Source organism: Bubalus kerabau, chromosome 8 (assembly GCF_029407905.1).
Source record: "Bubalus kerabau isolate K-KA32 ecotype Philippines breed swamp buffalo chromosome 8, PCC_UOA_SB_1v2, whole genome shotgun sequence".
NCBI classification, from domain to species: domain Eukaryota; kingdom Metazoa; phylum Chordata; class Mammalia; order Artiodactyla; family Bovidae; genus Bubalus; species Bubalus kerabau.
In genome coordinates, this window is record NC_073631.1 from 39,397,644 (window position 1) to 39,421,217 (window position 23,574).

Genomic DNA, 23,574 nt, shown 5'->3' on the forward strand with positions numbered 1-23,574 from the left:
CACTTATTTGTTGAATGTCTGTATTCTCTATAACACTGTCAATGCCAGAATACCGATAGTGTCTTGTCTTATCTGGCTTTGCAATCCCACCCCTGGCATGAGGTGAGATCATTAAAGATTAATGATTGCATGTCTAAGCACTATGCCAAGTAGTTATCTTGGTTTATCACTTCACTATTTTAAATAGATAGAAAAATTTTTGCATTTTATAATGAGAAAAATGAGAATTAGAGTGGTTCATTGATTAGGGAATTCCAGAGTCACATTTTGAGCCAAAGTCTTTATTACTACTAACCTCTTAGTACAGTAACTAGGTTAAGTTAATTGGAAGTGAATTCTGGTAATGGCCTGTTTAAGAGATGGGATAAATGTATTGAGCAGGGTAAATCAAGGTAGAGCATCAAAGAGATCTAGGAAGCTAAGTAGAAATCTAGTCTTGATATGACCAGAATTTCCCTCATGGCTCAGATGGTAAAGAATCTGCCATCAATGTGGGAGATCTGAGTTCGATCCCTGAGTTGGAAACATCCCCTGGGGAAGAGAATGGCAACCCACTCCAGTATTCTGGTCTAGAGAATGCCATGGAAAGTGGAGCTTTGTGGGCTACTGTCCATGGGGTTGCAAAGAGTTGGACATGGCTGAGTGACTAACACACACACATACACCCACTCCAGTATTCTTGCCTGAAGAATTCCATGGACAGAGAAATCTGGCAGGGCTACAGTCCATGGCGTTGCAAAGAGTCGTACAGGACTGAGCCACTACCACTTGACTGGTAAAGGCAGAAGAAAAAAACATAGAACTTTTTTGGTTAAAAAAATCAGTAGTTGATAGTTAATAAATCATAAATGAAACTGATAAACCAAAGGGATGTTCTGAGCTCTGAACATGTACCATAATGATGGTTTATTTCATTTGTAAGATTTGGAGCATCATCAAGAGAATTGACTTGATTATAGGATCCTGGTGTTCAGAGGATTGGTCTCAAGTCTCTGAGGTTATGATTGGGATGACATATCCAAGCAGTATATCACTTAGGCAAATGTTAAGCTGAAGGGGAAAAAAAGGGGTAGAAATGTAGGTAAAGGAGTCCAGCTGTGAAGTTCTGAGTGATAATTAGGGGAAAATGAAATATTAAAAATAAATAAATAAAGACTAATAAACCTGAGCAGAAATACTTCTGGTAGAGCTAGGTAAGAAATGATGGAGAAAGAGGAATTAGACAGGGGTAGAACAAACAAGGGCTTCCCAGGTGGCTCAGTGGGTAAAAAAATCTGCCTGCAATGCAGGAGATATGGGGTCGATCCCCAGGTCTGAAAGATCCCCTGGAGGAGGGCATGGCAACCCTTTCTAGTATTCTTACCTGGAGAATCCCATGGACAGAAGAGCCTGGTGGGCTACAATCCATGGGGTTGCAAAGATGACTGAAGTGACTGAGAACACAGAACAAACACAGAATAGAGTTAAAACAGAAAATCTTGCCTTGTGTTAATAATAGGCACTCAGAATTTCCATAGTTAATAAAAATGCCAAGGAATACTAACAACAAAAAGCCTTAGGAAAACTCCAGTGGAGTTGGAACAAGAAAGTCACTGGTGTTTATGGCCCTGTAAGTAGAAGGGTGGGAATGGAATTCAGAATAAAATGTTAATGCGGAAGGGATCATTGAGGGCAAGTAAAAGGAATAAAACAATTTATATATGAGATTTGGAATAATCTGAAAGCAATCAAATTTAAGGAGTGTCAGTCAATAAGAAAAACAAATTGTTCAGGTAGCCACATTTATCTTTATGTGTCTAAAATATATTTCCCAGTTAATCTTTGGGAAAAAAAAACACAACTTATCTCGGTTCTCAGGTCTGTCGTGTGTTAAACAGGCCTCTTGTTATCATTTTGAGCATGTGAAGAAACAAGTTAAGACAACTTGTGGTAAAACAAGATTAGAAATAATAGTTCCTTGTTCCCAGAAACTTGTATTAGTACACAAACCACAATATTTTGGGTATGAATTTTTATATCACATGTTTTATGTAGTAAAACCTGAAGCCTACTCTCTTCTATTATAATACCTTGGCCGTGCACAAGAATTATTGTGAATTCCAACTCTGTTAATTATTAGTTGTACCCCCTGGAGCATAGACAGTCTTCTTAACTGTCAAATGAATAAAATAATATCTACCTCCTAGCACATTTGTGGGGAATATATTTTAAATATAATTTGACAGTACATGAACTGTGAACTTGCAGATGTTCAGGCTGGATTTAGAAAAGGCAGAGAAACCAGAGATGAAATTGCCAGCATCCACAGGATCATCAAAAATACAAGAGAGTTCCAGAAAAACATTTACTTTTGCTTTATTGACTACACGAAAGCCTTTGACTGTGTGGATCCCAACAAACTGAAAAATTCTTACAGAGATGGGAATACCAGACCACCTGACCTGCCTCCTGAGAAATCTGTATGCAGGTCAAGAAGCAACAGTTAGAACTGGACATGGAACAACAGACTAGTTCCAAATCAGGAAAGGAGTGCATCAAGGCTGTATGTTGTCACCCTGCTTATTTAACTTATATGCAGAGTACGGCAGGAGAAGGCAATGGCACCCCACACCAGTACTCTTGCCGGGAAAATCCCGTGGATGGAGGAGCCTGGTAGGCTGCAGTCCATGGGGTCACTAAGAGTTGAACACGACTGAAGCGACCTAGCAGCAGCACCAGCAACAGAGCACATCATGCAAAATGCTGGGTTGGATGAAGCACAAGCTGGAATCAAGATTGCCGGGAGAAATATCAATAACCTCAGATATACAGATAACACCACCCTTATGGCAGAAAGTGAAGAACTAAAGAGGCTCTTGATGAAAGTGAAAGAGGAGAGTGAAAAAGTTGGCTTAAAAATTCAACATTCAGAAAACGAAGATAATGGCATCTGGTCCCATCACTTCATGGCAAATAGATGGGGAAACAATGGAAATGGTGAGAGACTTTATTTTTTGGGCTCCAAAATCACTGCAGATGGTGATTGCAGCCATGAAATTAAAAGACGCTTGCTCCTTGGAAGAAAAGTTATGACCAACCTAGACAGCATATATAAAGCAGAGACATTACCTTGACAACAAAGGTCTGTCTAGTCAAAGCCATTGTTTTTCCAGAGTTGGACTATAAAGAAAGCTGAGCACCGAAGAATTGATGCTTTTGAACTGTGGTGTTGGAGAAAACTCTTGACAGTCCCTTGGACTGCAAGGAGATCCAATCAGTCCTTCCTAAAGGAAATCAGTTCTGAATATTCATTGGAAGGACTGATGCTGAAACTGAAACTCCAATACTTTGGGCACCTGATGCAAAGAACTGACTCATTGGAAAATACCCTGACGCTGGGAAAGATTGAAGGTGGGAGGAGAAGAGGATAACAGAGGATAAGATGGTTGGATGGCATCGCCGACATGATGGACATGAGTTTGAGTAGGCTCTGGGAGTTGGTGATGGACAGGGAAGCCTGGCGTGCTGCACTCCATGGGGTCTCAAAGAGTTGGACATGACTGTGTGACTGAACTGAACTGGATTGAAAATAGCAATAATAGAATCAATTGCAAAGAGTTTATATGTTTTGGTCACAAGGAGAAAAAAGCCTGAGATGAAAGTCAGAGTCACACAACTACAAAGCACCAGAACCTGAGTTTAAACTCTGGTGCTCTGATTCCAGAGGCTGTGAAAGTGGCCAACATAGGACTAATATCTGTGTTCTCAACTTGTGCTTCTGTAAATTAATGCTGGCTCAGACAGAGCCAGGGCAAAGTGGACAGTGGTAATAGTGATTGTAGTAGCCACATCAGTAGCAGCAGGTTTTATGTCTTGTGGTTCTGCAAAGTGATCACACAAAGTACCTACCATTTATACAGCTATAGGGGTAGGAAAACAGGAAAAAAATACTGCATTGGCCTCTCTCCTGATTCTGTGTGGCAGCCTATGTTTGGACATTGAAGCAATTATAAAGTACCAAACAATGACAAGATGAGAAAAATAAAACCAAAAAATTAGTGGAAGGTGAGCAGTCTGGCTTGATTATACATTTAAGGTTCAGTGATTCCTGAATCAGGATGATCCCCTGGAGGAGCAAATGGCAACCCACTCCAGTGTTCTTGCCTGGAGAATCCTATGGACAGAGGAGACTGTCAAGTTATTGCCCTTGAGGTTGCAAAGAGTCGGACATGACTGAAGTGACTTAACACATTGTACTTCCCCTCTTCAAAGAACAAAGTTCTTTGTCAAAATTTCTGACTCAAACAGCCATGTCTTCATGATAATCCATGCATATGCTTTTTTTTTTCCCATTTTTCCTGGTTATTTTTAGCAATAAAAGTGCAAGAGGAATGCAGAATAGAGAAGGCTGATGGCTTCATTTACTTTTAAAAGGTTAAAGAAGATATAAAAATTAGAGTAATAATAAGGGGATTGTTGTAGTTGCTAAGTCCTGTCCTCCTCTTTTGTAACCCCATAGGACTGTAGCCACTAGATGCCTTGGTCCATGGGATTCTCCAGGCAAAAATACTGGAGTAGATTGCCGTTCCCTTCTCCAGGGGATCTTCACAACCCAGGGAATGAACCTGTCGCCTTCTTGGCAGGCAAATTCTTTATCACTGAGCCACCAGGGAAGCCCATTTAAGGAGACACTACAGATGAAATTAATTTTATGGTATAAACTCAGGCCTTCCCTAATGGCTCAGCTGGTAAAGAATCCACTTGCGATGCAGTAGACTCCAGTTCAGTTCCTGGGTTGGGAAGATCCACTGGAGGAGGGATAGGCTACCTACTCCAGTATTCTGGCATGGAGAACTTCATGGACAATACAGCTGAATGCAGTTTTCATTCTCACTTTTCATGGTATAAACTCAACAAATTTATATTATTTTCTAATTGCTTTTTCTCTAGTAAATGTTACTGGATTTTTATCTGCAAAAACTATCAAATTGCAAATTTTCCAGTTGCGAGCACATGGTTAAGGATATTCCTCAACTTAGTTCCTATTATATTTTATCCTTTCCTGATCTTGGAGCAGTTTTCCATTTCCATATGTGTTCACTCACTGTCCTCATCTCAGCCCACCAGTTACTTTTTTCCTCCAGAATAGTGTCTTAAGATTTTACAATCAGTTCCAAAGCTCTGTGTAATATGTTATCTTCCTACATTTATGTTCTCATTTCCTAGACACCACCCTTTTCTTCTCCTAAGCTTCAATACAGTTCATTTGTGCAGTTACCCACCCCCCAAAAAAATCATTCCAAATGTAACATCCTTCCTCACTAATAATGACATATTTGTATCCTTTATTCTTAACATCCCTTGAGAGACCCACATGGTTAGGTATCACATTATATAGGCATTTTTAGATTTTTAAAATACTGTAACTTAATTTTTCCTAATGGCATTATCTTTGACAATGAATGACATCAGGAAATAATTGGCTCACAAGTAGATTTTCGGAATTAAGAACAGTCTAAATCTATAAAGTCAAAGCTAACCTCACTACTGTTGAGGACAGATTCCTCCTTTATTTTGCTCACATTCAGAAATTTTGACTTAAGATTTGGGTTATGTGAGGCAAATGAGTGTTGTGACTTTTTATTAACAAACTTGGAAGCTGCTTTATTTTCCTTACATGTACTGCCTTGGCATTAGCAAAATTTGAGTGTCTTCAGATGAGGATCTATATTTCTAATAAGTTCATATCTGGGAGTATAAGTGATAGGAGATTATGTTCAGATTCCAGAAATGTTTAAAAACTACAAAATAAAACAACTCTCTAAAAAAAGTATTTTGCCTCTTTTGGGAGGACTTTTTATAATACCACGTAGAGCAGTAGCATTTGTACTGCTATTTAAGATACTAAATGAATTTTGACCCTGTATCCTTGATACTCTAAATTAGCTATGAGGCATTCTAAGCAAAATGAGTTTAGAGGATTATTTTATGATATGTAGAAACTTGGGATAACTAGATCATGCCATAAGCAATTTCATCTGAGTTTTTATGTTTATTCTCAACTCACTGTCCTAATCCAACTATGCAGAGAACTCCTTTATGATTCAGATTTTCTGAGTGACAGTTTATAAAGAAACAGGTACAGAATTACAATTCATTAGTTGGAAAGAATCTTCCTACTGTATTATTATCTAACCAAATTTTATAATTATTTTCAGAGTATGAATATCACTTATCATGTAGCTACTTGATCATTTATTCAGAAATGTACAGTAATTTCAAAAACTATTCTGAAATAATAACCAGGTCATCATTTTATTGGCCTTTATGATTTGTTTTTTAAAGTATTATTATGAAAATAAAGAAATAACCCTTATGGACTTGAAAGATATAAGAACTGTAGCAAAACTATGAATGATTCTATAAAATTAAACTAACTCTAAAATCAAGCTATTAAATGTATAGTCAGCTAGAATTTCATTGAAATGCTTGGTTGGTTGGTAGTTCTTCACCTACTATATACCCACCACTTGTATGATCACTGATGTTCAACAAAGCAGAAATCAGAATTTGAAACAGGGCAGCAAAAATAAACATAAGGCAATTAGTAATGACACTTGAAATGTAGCTTATATTGTATACAGAGTGATGTCTTTTACAGAGTTAACTATTAATTTAAAAATAAATGTAACAGTAACCCACAAAGATAGCTGTGGAAAGAGGCAGAATTATTTGGTGGAAGAGATTCTAAAACTGAGATATTGACTACTCAGTCATAAATAGTAATATTAATAAATCTAAACTATTTAGAAGCCATGGTTATCCATGGTTATTTCAGTTGATCATCATTTGGGTTTTATTTATAGTTATGACATACAATATTAAAGAAGTATGTATTTTAAATAAATGTTTCAATTATTTTTCATTTAATTAATTTGTATTTAGTTGAGTATATTAGTAAATATCAGTAAAAACACACATATAGTAAATACAGATGAAGAACCATCACTTTTAAGGTCATCATAATCTAATGTCCTTTAATATAAATTTAAAGATAAAAATATTATCAATAGTTGGTTTATTTACCAAAATATTTTGAATTGATTAGATTCCAATCATATTTGGACCTTGTTTGCATTTTGACATTCTTTTAAGAATGTTTTTCTATGTTTCTGTGAAATCATATTCTGATTAAATTCTAGCATCAAATACTGAGGATGAAACCTCTCTTTTGTATTATAACTGTAATCACACAGTAATGAATGCCACCAGTAATAGGCATTATATATTATTTAACTGATCCTATAAAATTCAGACATGATATGACTATGTACTTTTTTAGGTATAGATGAGTACTCTAAGACCGTATTTCCAATGATGTTTTAATACAGCCAAAATTTAGTTTTTCTGTCCACGTGCAGATTTTGGATGGCTTGAATTTCTTGTTAAACTTTGAGCTCAGGTCTTTGCCCAAAGAATTTTTTATATTCTGGATGCTCCTAAATTTCCCTTGGTCATCTCTTAAAAAGGACCTCAGAACTGAATTCTCTCAAGATTTAATACAGTATAACTTTTTCTTTTAAAATTAAGAAACACCATTTGTATGCAAGATTAAAAATAAAGATGACTTAAAATATTTTGTTTTCAAATAGTCTTTTATTTACTTAGTGATAGGGGTTTCTTCGATGATGACAATAATTTTAGGAATTACCTAAATTTCTGATGATTTAACTACTCCGCTGTGTACCAACTGCCTCTTTCATCATGTTTTCCACTCTTGTGTTACCACCTTGAGTTCCTTCCGCTTTTCCCTTCCTGCTGCTTATCCTTGTTATTTAGCTTTGTATCTAGAATTCAGCCCAAATCAATAATTCACAGTTTTAAAATGAGTGAAACATATATAATATATTCTAGTCTTTCAAGAGTGTTTGCTTCTTGTCTCTGTGTGTACTGGCATACAACAGTAACGTGGATAATGAGATGATGATAAAACAACTTTAAGGAAACAGTGTTAAGCCAAAATTACAAGGCAAACTGTAAAGCTACCCAAACTGAAAAGACAGAATCCTTTTTTAAGTGTTTTTATTCTACCACTATGGGGAAAGCCATCCTCAACCTTGTTCTCAGTGTTAGAAAGAAAAAAAATAAGGAAGAGGACAAAAATTGAAACAGAGAATCTTTAGTCAATCTCATAATCAATAATTAAAAAAGTGTTTTGTTTTCTTGATCTTTAAAATATGTAGTAGAGTTTGTGTGCATGTATATGTTTAAATAATATAAACCTGACATCATGGTTAGGATGTATTTTAAAATATATGTAATATTGTTATAAACATATTTATAGATTATATACAAATGCATATATATGCACTCATATTTAAAACTATATATGCATATAGATAACTTTTTATGCTATTTGCATATTTCCAATTTTTCCATAGGTATATGTAAACATATGTATGAACATTGTTATATGTATATGTTTGCTGCTAAGTCACTTCAGTCGTGTCCGACTCTGTGCAACCCCATAGACAGAAGCCCACCAGGCTCCCCGGTCCCTGAGATTCTCCAGGCAAGAACATGGGAGCGGGTTGCCATTTCCTTCTCTAATGCATGAAAGTGAAAAGTGAAAGTGAAGTCGCTCAGTCATGTCTGACTCTTAGCGACCCCATGGACTGCAGCCCACCAGGCTCCTCCATCCACGAGATTTTCCAGGCAAGAGTACTGGAGTGGGGTGCCATTGCCTTCTCCGATATGTATATGTTTAGGGGCTTTCTAATTATAATGTATATTACCTGTCAACACTGATCAAATATAGATTTGGAAAATATTGACAATTTTAAAAAAAATTGACACCTAGAAAATACAATTTTGCTAAATTTTTCTTTCCTGTTGTTCCCATATCAGTTCATTGCTCTCATTGCTTCATTCTGGTGGAGCTAGTGGTAAAAAACCCACCTGCCAATACAGGAGACATAAGGGACCTGAGTTTGATCCCTGGGTCTGAAAGATCCCCTGAAGGAGGGCATGTCAATCTACTCTGTTCTTACTTGGACAATCCCATGGACAGAGGAGTCTGATTGGCTACAGTCTGTAGGGTCACAAAGAGTCAGACACAACTGAAGCAACTTAGCATAGCATATAAGTGGTGTAATATATTATGTGCTTTCTTTAACTTATTAATTCATTTTGAATTTGCATACTACAAACTATGTGGGAATGTATGTCAAAACTTTCAGTATTCAATTTTTATACTACCTTCAGTCTTTATGAGTCTTTATGAGTTAATAGTCTCTTCACATCTAACATTTTGCAACTCGTAATGACAGGGACTAAAATATATATTTTTTAAGAGTAATACATGGACATCAGCAAGCTGAGCAAGATACTATTTGAGCTTTCAACTGCTCTTAATTTAATTTATAATGAAGATTTATTATGTTCTCTGAAACTGAAAATGCCATTTAGAATGATATAAATGTCTTATCCATGCAAATGGTAATTTTGGTATAATTTTCAACACCAAACATTTTAGTTAATCAAATAAATATGTAATTGCAGTTATTTATTTGATAACAAAAAGTCTTGTTTTATAGATAGTGAATTCTGCCAGTTAGAGAGATACATTTATAAATACTACAAGTGTACACTGTACTAGATTAGCAATAATGACGCAGAAGTCAGCTTAACATGTGACACAGAATGCCTTCATAGTCATTAATTTGAAATCAAAAAAGCTGGCCAATATCTGAATATTCCTCAGGATTGCTCTGCCTGTGTTTTGCAGTGATTAACCACATAGCCTTAAAGATTAAGTCTTATGTATTCTGGCTAATTTATTGAGATATAAATATTTTAAATACTTATTTTTATCAAAATAAAAGAGAAACTGTTAAACAGCAGTGCAGGTATATAATTGTTTATTCAAATAGAATTATCAAAGAGCTTTAGAGAATTATGATACATGACAGAATTTCAGATCACTTTGAAGTTCCCATTAATTCTTATGTATAGCCATGATTAATTGCTAAACCTTTAGTAAATCTGAAAGATGGAGACAATTAGATGGTGATGCAATGTAGTTTTTGGTAAATAAGTCACAATGCTCTATAGGAGTTGCAAACATAAATACCTAAAGTACCTTGCAGGTGACATAAAAAGATGAAAATGGAAACAAAAGAATGTGGAGCAATGCAAACATTGAATTGTCCAATGAAAAGTGCTAAATCCATGAAAAGGCTTTCAAATTCAAGATTTCAGAAGACCATATCATCTAAATAAAGTGTGTGTCTGGGCCAGATTCAGTTCATGCGCTGTCAGTTTAAAAATTCATTTATGATATAGTGAGCCTGGTTTTTTGGGAGGAGAGTGTTTGTTTTTAATACATGGGGTGCATGATAATTGTATATAATGTTAACGGTAGATAAAAACAGTAGAAATAGAAAAAAAATTAATATCTAAATAACAAAAACTAGATAGTATCTTAATGCATTTCCTTCATTTCTTTCCATGTATCTTGAATAGTTGTTGTGTTACCATATAATGCTTCCACAATGACTTAACAGAGCTATTGATTCTAGGTATTACAACAAATTTAATATAAACATTTGTTTTAATATTTACTATCCTCCTACTGGCATTTATATGTTTTTCAATCTTCTAAATACCATGTTGAAACTCTTCTCGCTTAAGTTTTTAATGTTTTTCCACCTGTGTACTTTTTGAAAAGTAAAATAATCAAGTTAATGTATATGGACATTTTAAAAGAGCTTTCTAATTGCCAAACAATTCTCTAAAATTTATGATCTCCCCAAGAATTGCCAGGCTTATCACCTTCCTAAAATACTTTTGCCAAAAATATATACTATTTTGGTAAACGTTGCTAATTTGCTAGCAGAAAATCATTTATTTATGTCATATGATTATAACAACACTTGAATGATAAGGCTTTGCTAAAACAAAACTTGGTATAAATAAAATGTTATTTCTTTTGGCATTAGTACTTCCCAGATGGTATCTATGAAAAACTCTTGAAATGTAAAGAAATCATATGAATAGATTCCAATACTTCTTAACAGTACATATGCTGCTTTCTATTGACATATTTACATTTAGGTTGATAAAATTCCCCTCTGGTGTCTATTCATGGATGTGACAAACACATTTACAAAAAAAAAGTGGTGAAAAATAATAGCTGTACTTTCACAATTTAGGATAAAAACACTGATGGTTTGTGAAATTATAAGATGACAAATGCAAAATAGCTGTATTTTGGACATAGAACTTAAAATGCACATAGAAAGATCAAGTTAATTGTTCCATTATTTCATATTTTTGTGAACTATTGATTTGCTCTTTGACTGAGCTCACTTTACCAGGTCTCACTGGGGCAAAGCATTTTAGAGTAAATTGTTCATGTTCTGGAATTTCTCATTCTAGCCAAGATAAAATTTACCCTTTCATTGTTATATACCTTGGGAGTTAATAGGCATTCATAGCTGAATAATTATACCATGACAGGTATGAGATATCTGCATAAACTCAAATTAAGCTCCTATTAAAATCATAATCTGCATGAAGTATGAATGCATATGCTTTCTGTTTTCTTTGGTTTATACCATTAATTTTAAAGATGACAAAAAACAGATGAATTATGTCATTGATGCTTGTATGAGGAACCCAGACAAATTCATATCCCTTAAATTTAAAGGGCAAATCCTATTTAATCTGGCTGTAAGAGGTATATGTTGTTACTGGGCAGACAATGAATAAAGCAATGCTAAGGTTTTAGAAAAGGCAGAGGAACCAGAGATCAAATTGCCAACGTCCGCTGGATCATCGAAAAAGCAAGAAAGTTCCAGAAAAACATCTACTTCTGCTTTATTGACTTTGCCAAAGCCTTTGACTGTGTGGATCACAATAAACTGTGGAAAATTCTGAAAGAGATGGGAATACTAGACTACCTGACCTGCCTCTTGAGAAACCTGTATGCAGGTCAGGAAGCAACAGTTAGAACTGGACATGGAACAACAGACTGGTTCCAAATAGGAAAAGGAGTACGTCAAGGCTGTATATTGTCACCCTGCTTATTTAACTTATATGCAGAGTACATCATGAGAAACGCTGGGCTGGAAGAAGCACAAGCTGGAATCAAGATTGCCGGGAGAAATATCAATAACCTCTGATATGCAGATGACACCACTCTTATGGCAGAAAGTGAAGAGGAACTAAAAAGTCTCTTGATGAAAGTGAAAGAGGAGAGTGAAAAAGTTGGCTTAAAGCTCAACATTCAGAAAACTAAGATCATGGCATCCGGTCCCATCACTTCATGGGAAATAGATGGGGAAACAGTGGAAACAGTGTCAGACTTTCTTTTTCTGGGCTCCAAAATCACTGCAGATGGTGATTGCAGCCATGAAATTAAAAGATGCTTACTCCTTGGAAGGAAAGTTATGACCAACCTAGACAGCATATTGAAAAGCAGAGACATTACTTCGCCAACAAAGGTCCATCTAGTCAAGGCTATGGTTTTTCCAGTGGTCCTCTATGGATGTGAGAGTTGGACTGTGAAGAAAGCTGAGTGCTGAAGAATTGATGCTTTTGAACTGTGGTATTGGAGAAGACTCTTGAGAGTCCCTTGGACTGCAAGGAGATCCAACCAGTCCATCCTAAAGGAGATCAGTCCTGGGTGTTCATTGGAAGGACTGATGCTGAAGCTGAAACTCCAGTACTTTGGCCACCTCATGTGAAGAGCTGACTCATTGGAAAAGACTTTGATGCTGGGAGGGATTGAGGGCAGGGGGAGAAGGGGACGACAGAGGATGAGATGGTTGGATGGCATCACTGATTCAATGGACATGAGTTTGGGTGAACTCCAGGAGTTGGTAATGGACAGGGAGGCCCGGCGTGCTGTGATTCATGGGGTTGCAAAGAGTCGGACACAAGTGAGCTACCGAATTGAACTGAATTTTTCACAAACGTGGAAGCAAAGTAATTTCATATATTTTTCTGCAAAGCTAGAATTATGTTAGTTTTCTCTACTTGACTCTACTGTTTTAGAGTATAATGTGGGTCTATATTAAATACAGTGTTATATGTCATGGTCAATTCATTCAAGATTAATTCAGGACCTAACTATGCTCAAATTACAAGGAATACACAGTTGAATTAAGGAATATTATTATTATAACAGTACTTTATATATATATGTATTCATAAAGTAACATGGTGTGCAAATCAAATACAAAAAAATATCATGTATAAAACGAGTCGCCAGTCCAGGTTTGATGCACAATACTGGATGCTTGGGGCTGGTGCACTGGGACGACCCAGAGGGAGGGTATGGGGAGGGAGGAGGAAGGAGGGTTCAGGATGGGGAACACAGGTATACCTGTGGCAGATTCATTTCGATATTTGGCAAAACTAATACAATACTGTAAAGTTTAAAAATAAAATAAAATTAAAAAAATAAAATACAAAAAAATATATATATTTTTATAATCCTTCCATTTATTACTGGTTCCAGAAGTTCTTTAGTTGGCTCTTCTGCATACTATGTGACCTAAGACAAGTCTTTTATTTCTCTTTGTTATTTCATTTACAAAATTAGTGTTATTACACTGTGTACTTCAAGGGATATGCTAATGTTAAAAAAGTAAATACCTACAAAGCACTTGGGAGAGTGCACTTGGCTAATATTTGCTTAATACATTTTAGCTATTACATTATCACAGATAGTGAGTTATCAACATGCTGTCATAGTAAAGATGTACCATTAATAGTGAATTTAGAATAATTAAAATTATGAATAACTAAATTTCTATATGGTTTATGCATACTTCCCTGTATAAAATACGCATTATATCTCATTGAATCCTTGAGGCAATTATGTGTAGTATTTCCATTTCATAGACAAATGTTGACACATCAAAAGAGATGTAAAAAACTTATTTTTGAGCTTGCAATCAACATTTAGCACAATGTATTAGAGAATCTAGATTTTTACCACATACACCATCAAAGTCAAATTGCAGAATAAAATGTGGGTTGCAGAAAGACCATATAATCTCTGGAGACTAATTTTAGAAGTAAAATTTCCACTTTACTAAAGCATTGCTTAAACTGACTGTGGAAATAGAAATCAATGATTTTAAAACATTCCTACTTATATTCAGTCTAGAGATGAACTTAGTAGATGTTATGTACCCTGATGATACTATCCTTCCCTCTGTTTGGATCCTAAGAATTCCTCAGGGTCAGAAATTAAATTCAGTAAAAAGTCTGTATAGGTGTAACTAGAGATTGATCACATATCATGAATATTAAACTGAACTATATTTATATAAATGGAATATTTTTATTATTTAATTTGATAAATAGAATACTTTTTGTCAAAACAATTATCATAAACTGGCTCTATCGCTTTCCTTGCTAAGAAAAACTTTACTATCCAAGATGTATATTTGAAAAAGTATTAGATATTATTCAATAATTACAGTTATTGACTCTAAATATTTTAGCATCAAATGACTGAATTTTGGATTCAGAACCAAATCTTGTAGATATTATACATCTAAAACTACTCCAAAAATTAATATTAAAAAGTATTAGTATATTCATTTCTAAAAATCCTTACAGATATAAAGCTTTTTCTTAAACTTATCTTTTACTGAGCTTTGTTTTTCAATAATAGTCATTTACATGCAACAATGTTTTCTTTATTTAATTGTAGAGAAAAATAAAATTCTAACATATATGGCTGAAATCATAGTGAAATCAAAGGCAGAACTAGTACAATCAGGGCAGAAAATTATACTTACTTTATTCACATAGCATTACTTTAAAATTTCCCAGCACTCAGTGACAGATACCAGTGTTACATTTCTTTTGTATCTTCCCACAATGTATATTGTTAAATAACTCTTTCTGACAGGCTAATTCTTATGAAGTTTATTATTCATAATTGCTCTTATATTCTTTTGAAGAGCCAAGGACTCTTAATAGCTCTCAATTTTGAAATAACCATGGAAAATAGGAGATTTCATACAGGCCAGGAAACCAAGTTTGAATGATTAGAATAGCAGAGGGATTGGGGCTGAAGTTCAATAGCTGAATTTATAAAAATAAATGAATACCAAGTAACAGTATATAGAAAACGAAAAAGAAAATGAGTTTTTAAAAGTCTGGATAATCCCTGTATTATGTTCAAGGACAGGGCCAAAAAACAACAGAAGCAGATGTCCAAGGTCAGAGGGATAGGATGAAAGAATCACACCAAGTTAGAAACAGAAAGGTGTCTTTGATGAATAGCTGATTTGGAAGCTCTTACCATGACTACATAAGGTCAGTAAACCCTAAAGATTGCTTACAAAATATATGTATGCTTAGCTTCAGTTTTCTAGAGCAAAGAATCCATAACTTTGCTAGAATATCAAAGGGAATTCTGATGCAACATAACTTAAGAAACATGAACTTCAAAGGAGCTAGGTGACTTCACATGCTGCTGCTGCTGCTAAGTCACTTCAGTCGTGTCCGACTCTGTGTGACCCCATAGATGGCAGCCCACCAGGCTCCCCCGTCCCTGGGATTCTCCAGGTAAGAACAATGGTGTGGGTTGCCATTCCCTTCTCCAATCCATGAAAGTGAAAAGTGAAAGTGAAGATGCTCAGTCATATCTGACCTTCAGCGACCCCATGGACTGCAGCCTTCCTACATCCATGGGATTTTCCAGGCAAGAGTACCAGAGTGGGGTGCCATTGCCTTCTCCAGGTGACTTCACTTAACAACACACAAAATTAAAAAAAAAATTCCTTTAAACTACTGTGATGTGTAAGAAGAGTTAGTTTTCCCCTCCCCAGGTTATGAGGACAGGTTCTTTTTCTGTCACCAGGCTCATATATCTTAAATCGTCTTACACATCACTGTCAGATTCATCATAATATTGCACCACTTTGATGTTATTGTTCTCCAACTAAAATTATCACTGTGTAACTTGATATAGAGCAAATTGCTTATTCTGGCACAGAAAACTTTCCACAGTTTGATTCCAACTTTATATATCTACCTTATCTTTGAATATATGTATACAGTCTTCATTATATAAACTCAACTTTATGTTACTTATCATACAAATTTTGTTTATTTTGAGGGAATTTTGTTCATGCTGTTACGTGTAGATGGACTAATTTGCACCTGTACTTTACCCTGCCCTCTCTCTATAAGCTCCTTTTGCCCTCTGCACTAATAACCAATAAACATACAAACGCACAAATGCATACTCTCAGACGCATTCACCTCCCCACCAAAATACATTTCTAAAGGACCCAATTAAATTTTTTCTTTCTATACTGGAACGTAAAATTACCTATCCCATTTTGAACTCCTGTGGTTTCCAGTTTCTACTATCTTAGGGTATGTCTCAGATATTTTTTTGCATAATATTTTCCTGAAGCCCAATTTTTAAATAGTGGTTAAAAACAAGGACTTGGAAAGAGACAGTTCTTTTATCAAATTTTAATCCATCTCTATAACTTTGAGTATTATAAGAAAACACCCCTGTTTCTCTTCTGTAAAACTGGCACAATAATAGTAGGGTTGTTTGAAGATTAAGTGAAAAAATATAGATGAAATATAGGATATTATGAACACTTAGTATGTTTCCATGTTAAGTGAAATAGCCACCAAATACTTATAAACACTATAGTATCATATATATGTAATTTTTTATTGTTATGTCATTTTTGTTGTAATTTCTTGTATGCTAATTGAGTTAAATAATTAAACCTTTCACCTTCATATTCCAAACATAATTCTTACATAGTCACAGTTCAGTTTATATTTTTTGCACATATTAATGTTATATGTTTTAGGAAGCATATAAATTATAAAGTTTTGAAAATAAATATAAAAGTATAAATCCTAAGAAATTATTTATTTTTATAAGTATAAAATTATATTTAGCAAAATCCCAAACAGCTTCTCTTATTTGATGTTCTACTTGCCAGCATCTGAGATACTTGGAGTAATTTCTGTTAATTAAAAAAAAAATCAGATAAAACAGTTACCCTGAAATTATGGAGGTATTACATTAATAAGAACGATTTTTGAAGTTCTGCAAAGAAATATTTGATGACTTTTCACCTGAAGCTGGTTCTACTGAGAGGAGTAACTATTTATTAACAAGCTTAATAATAATAATAATAACAAGAATCGCAAAGCCCAATGAAAATGAAACAGAAACAGTTTTAAAAGCAAAAGGACTGTAAGGTTATACTCTTTTTCATTAAATTTTATTTTTATGCTTTTGCAGTAAGAATAAACTCATTTGAAGTATGTAACAAATATCAAACTCTGTTAATAGTGATATATATACACAAAACAGTTAAAGACTATTACCTTTCTTAAAACTCACTTTAAAGCTAGGTTTAATATTTGAATTCTGTAATTTGGCCTCTGCTGCACAGTTGTTTCCATATCTGAGTCATATCCTTAAAACATTAGCTCTTATTGGTCAGGGCTATGTTCCTGGTATACCTTGGATGCAGTTTTTCTGTAGCACCTCTTCTACTCAGTCACATGGTCACTTATTTATTCATTATTTCATTGAGCTTTAACTCAGTGAAAAGTTCTATCTTAGTATTTTGGAGAAACATAGTAAAATTTTTCCTTCACCTCATAAGTATTAAGAGAATCAAATGCATTATTGAACAGCACAGTTGAAGGTAAGAAATGGCACAAAAAGACTATGAATAGATACTTATACAAGTTCCAGGGAGAAAATATTTTTTTCTGCTGGGTAAAATTAATGAAAATTTAATAGACTGGTATTATGATTTAAAATTTAAATAATGAGTAAGTTTTGTTACTGGATCACAATAAACTGTGGAAAATTCTTCAAGAGATGGGAATACCAGACCACTTGACCTGCCTCTTGAGAAACCTGTATGCAGGTCAGGAAGAAACAGTTAGAACTGGACATGGAACAACAGACTGGTTCCAAATAGGAAAAGGAATATGTCAAGGCTGTATATTGTCACCCTGCCTATTTAACTTATATGCAGAGTACATCATGAGAAACGCTGGACTGGAAGAAGCACAAGCTGGAATCAAGATTGCCAGGAGAAATATCAATAACATCAGATAGGCAGATGACACCACCCTTATGGCAGAAAGTGAAGAAGAACTAAAGAGCCTCTTGATGAAAGTGAAAGAGGAGAGTGAAAAAGTTGGCTTAAAGCTCAACATTCAGGAAACTAAGATCATGGCATCTGGTCCCATCACTTCATGGGAAATAGATGGGGAAACAGTGGAAACAGTGGCAGACTTTATTTTTGGGGGGGCTCCAAAATCACTACAGATGGTGACTGTAGCCATGAAATTAAAAGATGCTTACTCCTTGGAAGGAAACTTATGACCAACCTAGATAGCATATTCAAAAGCAGAGACATTACTTTGCCAACAAAGGTCAATCTAGTCAAGGCTATGGGCTATGGTTTTTCCAGTGGTCATGTATGGATGTGAGAGTTGGATTATAAAGAAAGCTGAGCACCGAAGAATTGATGCTTTTGAACTGTGGTGTTGGAGAAGACTCTTGAGAGTCCCTTGGAGTTGCAAGGAGATCCAACCAGTCCATCCTAAAGGAGATCATTCCTGGGTGTTCATTGGAAGGACTGATGTTGAAGCTGCAACTCCAGTATTTTGGCCACCTGATGCGAAGATCTGACTCATTTGAAAAGACCCTGATGTTGGGAAACGTTGAGGACAGAAGGAGAAGGGGATGACAGAGGATGAGATGGTTGGATGGCATCACCGACTCAATGGACATGAGTTTGGGTGGACTCTGGGAGTTGGTGATGGACAGGGAGGCCTGGCATGCTGCGGTTCATGGGGTTGCAGGGAGTCGGACACAACTGAGCAACTGAACTGAACTGAACTGAATTTAAATGGAAGAATGATGGCATATGAAAAAATACAGGGCATGTATTTATTCATCTGCTCTACCATTTAATGTTACTTAGGGCAACCCCTTGATAATAAAAATCAAAATTAATATTTTTAGTATAATCTTTCCTTGTAGATTTCATGGACTTTTTCATCTACAATTGTGATTTGAAGACAAATTTTCTTTTTCTGGAGACCCTCTAATTTTCAATTCTACTCTTTGCTGCTAATAGGATGGTGTCCAGTAGAACTTCTATGACAGTGGAAATGTTTGGATCTGCAGTACTGTATTCACAAGTCTCATGTGACTATCGAACACTTAAACTGCAGCTAGTGCAATTGAGGAATAGGTTTATTAATTTTCATTAAATTAAATTGCTACATGTAGAGCTCATGGCTATTAGAATTGCACAACAAGGACCTAGAGTCACCTTTTTAAGAGAAGTAAATTCCAAATGAATTTTAGCCACAAATGGATCTCCTTCGGTAAAATATAGTATGCCACAATGTTTCTTGTGAAATCCTCTTATGTCCCTTCATGGCTGAAGCCAGTAGCTTTACCCAATATTGTTATTGCCTGTGTATTATTGTTAATTAGGATATACACAAAGGAAACTAACAAATTACGTCTCCAGGAAGCTCTGAAGACTTTTCCCAGAAAGTAACTTTTGAATTTAGTTAAAGGAAAGGAAGTTCACAGTGATTTTGAGGAAGGGTGAGCTGGGAGTAGTTTAGACAGAAATAAGAAAAAACTGGTACAACCAGGGAATACCTGATAATTCATTATAACTGGCAAACAAAGTATCTTTGTAAAAAGCAGGAAAGGCAATTGAGCATTTTGAAAAAATAGAATAGTTGATGTTTTAAAATAATGTTAAAATGGTGCCCAAATATTGGGTTTAAATTTATATAGCTTCATACCCAACATGGTTATTCTATCACATATACTATTATTTTCTTTCATTTCTTTTCCTTTTTACAAGCATCATTTATGTTTTAATCATTAACTAAAGCAACTAAAATTGCGGCTTTGTTACTTAAATTTATTATTTGGACAAGATTGAGATTTTGGAAATTTATTGCCATGATGTCACCAATGGTTTATAATTTATAAAACTTTGCATTAGACATTAGCACAGTTATTATTTCCTCTAATGCCTTACCTCACCACAGTCTTAATAACATTCAGGAAATCCAAAAGACAAAGGGGAAAGAGTGGACTTGAAAGCTAAAAATAGTTGCTGAAAACTGATGCAATCATGTAATAAAATATGGTACAATAACATATGATATATTCATAGTATCTGCTAAAGCAATTAGAATCCATGCAGCTAGATTTCTGTTCGTGTATTACTAAAAATGAAAACTATTTCAGCCCAAGTTAGACATATAAGCTATTCAGTTTTAATTGTATACATTGGTCTTAATATTTCTGGTCTTATTACTTGCATATGTGATCTATTTAACACTCTCTAAAACAGAGAATCATTGAATAGCAATCAGGTTTCAAAAAGCCTGCCAAGTACAGCCAGACAGTTGTCTGTGTGTTTTGCTACATATGACAACATAGAATGTACAATTATATTAACAAAGGCTTCTTTTCCAAGGAGTCAATATTTTCACACATATACTAGGTCTCGCTCATAAGATAACAGAAACAGCAGTATTGGTGTCTCTCAACATGAATCACATTAAGTTTATCAGATATATTAAAAGACTAGTCTTTTTTTAAATTGAGAAATTTTATACATATTATATTTAATGCTTTGTTTGTCAAAAAGCTTTGAATGGACTCTGGTCTAGCTCTAGGAAAAAATAATTTTCAGTGCATTTTGGGAGTCCAAAGTATTAACATATTTTTAAACACAGGTCTTAATTTCCACTGATAAAAATATAGGCAGACATTTCCATTATAGCATGAAAGATATTAATCACTATAGGAAAGAATGATTTTATTTTGGTAACTACAAACAATGAAAAAAATAAACTAATAAATATATTTCGGGCATTCTAAGTGTTTTATATACATTGTTACAATAAATATTCATAATCAATCCTATGAGATTTTCCTATTCTCCTTATAAAAGGAATCTGAATTTGAGAATGGTTTAGGGATTCCCTGAGACCCAGATAATAAAAGGCATGGCCAGGGATAATATCTGATTTCAACAGCTTTAGACTTCATTACTTGGAAAAGGAAATGGCAACCCACTCCAGTATTCTTGCCTGGAGAATCCCCATGAATAGAGGTGGCCGGCAGGCTACAGTCCATGGGGTCGCAAAGAGTCGCACACGACTGAGTGACTATGCAGACTTCATTATTATGTGTAATAGGTATGGATTTTACACTACAAATATTTGTATATAAGAAATATATTTTACTTTACTACTCAGAAATCAAATTATAATTATTCCAAGCCTCCATATCACTAGGCTGGAAAAGAAATTCAGTGTTACCCTTCAATAGAATCATATAAAAATATAGAATAATTACATGGTAGAAACACAGAAATTTGGGGAAGAGTTCCATTTAAAGGAAGAAGGAAGGAAAGGAAAAGGGAGCTGGCTTTGAACACATTACCTGATACCATGGCAAAGTATAGTTTTTCCTCTCTTAAACCATAACTGACATACTTAACCCTTCTCCCTATGAACTCTAATCCTTTAGCTTGTAAATCAAATGTTAAACACGAGGCTGCAAGTACTTCTCATATACCTTGGCATTGTCCTATTATTTTGGACACATGACCCCAGTCATCAGGTGTCTCATATTTTGAAGGATAGCTCCTCTATCATAGTCAGTATAATAAAATGTCTTATGAGGATAAGAAATTTATATGTATATTTATAACAATATTTTTAGTCACACTGTCACTTCCACCTGCTGCTTCCTCTAACCTTTGAGGATTAGTAACAGACAGATTTTAATATTTTCTATCATTGTGGCAGTAGAGTATATATCAGTTACTGAGTATATTTCTTTTGTATTGTTTCCTAATTTTTATTAAAATGAATCTAAATATTTGTTAAACTTCTATGCTTTTTCTTAGTGTATCGCAAGAAATTTCATACCATAATTTTAATATTCAAGTGCCTGTGACAAATGTGTTTTTGTAAATAAGTTTATAATTTGGTGACTTATATAACATTTTAGATAATATTTCTTTTAAGTTCTGCTAGGAAAGTTTGCCCACAATGGTAAAAACTTGTATTAAATTTTCATATTTTTGTTGTTTTAATATGAGCAATATTAATAGAATAAGAATAAATTGTGCCTTTTTATTTTGCTGCTTTAAAAATGTTTTATTCCAGTTCTTTAATCATCACAATAAGCATTTGAGATTAAATATCCTTATCAACATTAACTTTTAGAAACCTAAGGTTCAGAGATATTGGTCGACCATCAAAGAACAAGAGCTCACCTCACTGGCCCAACTGGGCCTGACTCCTAACTCACTGCCATCCCTATTGTGTGTATGCATGCATACTCAGATGCTCAGTTGTATCTGACTCTTTGTGACCCGATGGACTGTATATAGCCTGGCAGGCTCCTCTGTCTATGGGATTTCTTAGGCAAGAATACTGGAGTGGGTTGCCATTTCCTTCCACAACTTAATGCAGTTCTGAGAAATCCCATAAAATTTTCACATTGTAAATTTTAGAACTCAGCTAAAGAACCAACCAGTGGGCTTCTCTGGTGGCTCAGTGGTGTAGAATCCACCTGCCAATACAGGAGACGAGTTCAATTCCTGGGTCAGGAAGATCCCCTGGAGAAGAAAAGGGCAACCCATTCTTGGCTGGGGGAACCCATGTACAGAGGAAACTGGCAGACTACAGTCCATGGGGCTGCAGAAGAGTCAGATGGGACTTAGTGACAGTCATTGCTAGGGGATAGCTATTTATCAAGTACAGTGTAAGGAATGCATAGATATGGTAATTCTCACACTTACAGTAATAAAAATGGAGAATACTTTTGGCTTACTTCCTTTTTCACTCTTCTTCCCTAATTCAAATGAGTTTTAAGGGTCATAATTTGAAACTCTGCCATTAGCTCCATCAGAAATATTAAATGTTAAATAAAGTGATGTGTATTGGCTATAAAACGAGCACCATTTATTATTCTAAGAATATAGAAAATGCTTTTATGTGAACAGTAGAGAAATTGCCAAAAAAGCTATCTTATTTCAGTCTGTAGACAAGTTAATGTGCTACTGGAAAATGCATACATATTCTGACCTAATTAGTTTCCAGAGCATTTATTTGCTTCTGAAAAGAGTGCTCAGAAAACCTCCCAATTAATTCCACTGTCATACAGAAGTCTCACATTCTGAGGACAGGGTCTTAGGCCTGAGTTAGTTTGTTACCTCATTATTAAGGCTTCTGTTGTAGTGCTTTCTGGCATACTTCCTACCATAGTCAAATGTTCGCTTCAATTTCTGGGTGCTTGAGCCTCAACTGAGCAGACTTCCTTGTGATAAAATCTGTCACCTTTGTGCTTATTGTCCTAAGGACACTATCTCCAGGCATACCTGTCTTAATAAATAATTTGATATTTCTGACTTAGAGAAATTGATAAGGATAGTTTCAGGTACCTTCCACCTTCCATGGTGACTAATTTAAAAATGCTTGAGAAGCTTGTAAGCATAAAGTTTTAGG

At 34.9% G+C, this 23,574-nt stretch overlaps 1 protein-coding gene across 8 annotated transcripts in view; it reads left to right on the forward strand.

Annotated features, from left to right (window-relative positions):
• The window catches only part of SEMA3A (semaphorin 3A), a 560,896-nt gene that overhangs the window by 420,351 nt on the left and 116,971 nt on the right, over positions 1–23,574 (forward strand). The window lies entirely within an intron of this gene.